The sequence below is a fragment of the Corvus brachyrhynchos genome, unplaced genomic scaffold, assembly GCF_000691975.1.
Source record: "Corvus brachyrhynchos isolate BGI_N302 unplaced genomic scaffold, ASM69197v1 scaffold542, whole genome shotgun sequence".
Taxonomy (NCBI): Eukaryota; Metazoa; Chordata; class Aves; order Passeriformes; family Corvidae; genus Corvus; species Corvus brachyrhynchos.
The window spans coordinates 1,825,597-1,829,055 of record NW_008236766.1 but is presented as its reverse complement, the minus strand read 5'-3'; the positions used below and the strand labels follow the sequence as shown (position 1 = coordinate 1,829,055).

The window sequence follows — 3,459 nt, the reverse complement described above, 5'->3', positions numbered from 1 at the left end:
CTCGCCCTCATCCCTTCCGCCCGCCAGCTCGGGCAGCTCCGCGGAGCCGCAGCCCCGCTGCCCGCGCCACGGACCGTGCTCCGGAGCACAATCACGCAGAGCGAGAGGCTTGGGGGGGGGAAAACACAGGGAGGAAGAAATGCGAAAATAAGTGGTCTAGAACGGGGCCGTATCATGACCAGAGCTGCGCGACTGTATCAGCCCGCGATGGCTGGATTTTAGAGACCTCATGAGGCAGCTCAAGCTCGTGCGAGTTCAAGCATTTCCTTGATTAGCAGAAGTTGAAACTGAACCTAACTTTTTTTTTTTTTCCCGAATAAGGAGGCAGGGTTTTGTGTGATAAGCATTGCTTTGACTCAAATTAAGTCTCCCATTCCAGTAAAGAAAAAAAAAAATCACAGGTTTCCTCAAATGCTGGAAAATCCCTCATTAAAATCCTTGGCTTAAACGGGAAGTGTATTTTGTATACTCTTAGTCAAACAATGCAGAAAAAATCCTACGTTGATTTAGGAATAGTAATGACAGTAATAACACAACTCTCATGTGACTTCATATGGACTATAACTCTCATCTCAGTGATACAAAACTACTTCATTCAAATTCATGAGGTGGCAAACTCTGACACATAAATGATCAGTTTGTTGCTGATATGATTTGTGAAAGGGCTTCAGCAGGTAGACCGGGTTCAAATCTACCACAAAACATCATGTTCTTTGTTCAGATGCTCATTTTGTTCTTTCTACGAACTTGCATTCTCGTGAGCAATAGTCACTGAATTGGTACTTTGATGTAACAGTATTATTCCATAAATAGTGAGTTATTTCCATTAAAAAAAAAAAACAACAAAAAAACAAAACCCAAAAACAGTTACACAGAATGTTCCATTGCAATATTATTCACAAGCTGTGAGTCTGAGGCAATGCCAAGCAGTTCAGCAAGACCAGTCTGTGATGTGAAGTGTAGGGTCTCCCAGATGCTGCCCCATCAATCGTGGGAAGCTGGCCTGGAGGAACAGCCAGCTTCTGGACCTGTTTACTGCTTATCTCGGGTGTGCCATTCAACCTCTTGGTGTTGCCATATGGACAGGAGACCTTTCAACGTGTATCTGCTCTGGCAGGGACATGGTGAAGATGGGTTGCTGTTTATACAGCATTTTATTCAGGCTGAGGTTTATTCCAAAAGAAAAGGTCTAAAATCTGTGGGTATCAATGGGGAATCAGTGTGAGGCAAATATTCTGGGTTGATTATGGAAGAAGACTGTTGTTTGAAGCCAGTGAAAGTGCCTTTGCATGTTTCACTTCAGGTTTAAACAAATTGTTCTGAATTCATATGCCATGAGTATGAATAGACCTGATGTATTTCAGGCTGCATGAAATCAGCAGAAAGATAATACTAGTAGAATACTGGCACCCCCTGAAGGATCTAAAACCTCAATCAAGCTCCACACAGAAAAACCTTGCTGTTAGTGCCTGCAGTCAGCCAGTTTTCTCTGTGTCAAGGGCACAGCGACAAAGGGCTGATTCCATTTCTGGTAGTCCCATTGGAGGGGCTTTGGTGAGCCTTATGTCTGACAGGTTTGAGTACACCAAACAAAGCCTCCTAAATGAGTGGGGAATGTCTATTGGTAGGGGAAAACCTGGTTGGGGTCATAGCTGCTTCCCTGTTCTGGCATGGGGTGGAGTGACACTGGATAAAGAGACTGCAGGCAGAGTGTGAATTCTCTGTTTCCTGAAGGAGGAGTGAACTGTAGAAGGTATTGTGAGTGTTCAAACATTGTTGTTGGCAAGTGGACAATGTGAGTGTGGCAACATTGTCCCTTGAGTGCTTTCAGGCTCTTGGAGAGGCTGCAGCCTTGCAATTCTTCCCCTGGGGTAAGTACATGACTAGGTGCTTCTGGAGACGTGTGCCTGATGTCTTCTGTGAGCCCCTGCATCTCTTGTGAGGAGCCAGGCTACTCTGCTGCAAGTGAGGGAATTAAGGTTCTGGTGGTCTGGATGAGCATTCCATTTTACTTTTCATTAGAATTTAGGTGAACACTGTGTCTGCTCCAATTCCTCATTTGTCCTGTAAGAACATAAGATTGCCCTATACTTAAGGGAAGCTGTCCAGAGAGGTTGTGGATGCTACATTCCTGGAAGTGTTCATGGCATGGTTGGATGAGGCTCTGAGAAACCTGGTCTAGTGGAATGTGTCCCTGTCCGTAGCAGGGGGCTTGGAACAAGATGATCTTTAAGTTCCCTTCTGACCCAAACCATTCTGTGACTCTGTGAAATAAATAAGCTCAACTGAACTTCCTATTCCTTACCTAAGATGTGCCATTTATAAGCAATATAAATAATAAAACTTTATAAGCTTTATTAACTTTGGCTGTACTGTTCTAGATAGCAGAAGGAGCAAGGCTGTAAAGTGAGCACTAGCGGTATTGGGAAATCACTAAGCAAACATCTTGCTCTTGAACCACCATTTATTAATGCCCTGGGAAAGGTGTGAGATGATCTTCTGCTAGAGGTGCTGTGTTAAAAGAGCAATGAGACTTAACCATTGACATTTGTTATTGCATATTGAATATTTTTATGAGTGCTGATATGGTAACTCTAAGGTCCCATTTCAGCTCCAAATTAGGTAATTTCTTAGTGTCTTTAAGCCTTCCCTCCAGATTTAGCTGTACAGAACATTATCCCCTGCTTTTGTTGTTATGTCCTGCAACCAAAATGCCTACGCACAACTTAACAAAGGTATTCCTACCTAACTCCTACCTAGAAGAAGTGACTGACCCCCCAGAGTGCATCTCTTTCTCAAAAAGTATGGCCAATCTTTTCGGTGTATTACACATTTTTCTTTACTCCTGAAGTTAACAAGGAACTTTATTAAGATTGGATCTTTATACATGTCATTTGCTTCAAAACAGCTAAATCACGAAGTTGATGACTCCGAGGAGATATCAACCTCTGTCCTCCGCTGAGAAGGCACAAGCGGGAATACTGCTTGAAGCTTCCTGAGCAATTTGCATCTGGCTTACCAGCAAGACACTGCATCAGTGTGTCCAGCTAAGACATGTAAGAACTGCGTGTTTGAAGCAGAAATGTCTCTGAGACCACTAATGACCATCTGCTGGGTGCCTCGTCAGGATGGATCGTCAGGAGCAAATCCAGTTTGCTGCATTTCCACACCCAGCCCGGTACCCGAAACAGCTCATCGCTGGAGTGCAACCCATGTGCTCCACTTGGTTCTTCTCTCTGTGCTCTCAAACGGGATGTACATAGAAGCTTATCAGAGTGCTTTTGCAGGCTCCGCCAGCTACCCAAGCGCTGTACTGTCCGCTCGTTTATCCTCAGCATCTCTGCGCCTGCTGGCATCGTGCTTCCAAGGGCCACGGTCCAAAAGGTGCCTGCCTCATCTGCACGTTATAAATAGCACGGCAGCTCCCGGCGCGGCCTCGCTGAGCGCCCCGGCGGCCAC

At 45.0% G+C, this 3,459-nt stretch overlaps 1 long non-coding RNA gene across 1 annotated transcript in view; it reads left to right on the top strand.

Moving 5' to 3' along the window:
- LOC108444960 overlaps positions 1-3,094 on the top strand; it is a 4,365-nt gene extending 1,271 nt beyond the window's left edge. Inside the window, exon 2 of the long non-coding RNA XR_001859683.1 lies at positions 2,909-3,094. This is a non-coding gene — a long non-coding RNA (uncharacterized LOC108444960). The remainder of the gene's footprint in view (positions 1-2,908) is intronic.
- The last annotated feature ends 365 nt before the right edge of the window (positions 3,095-3,459 follow it).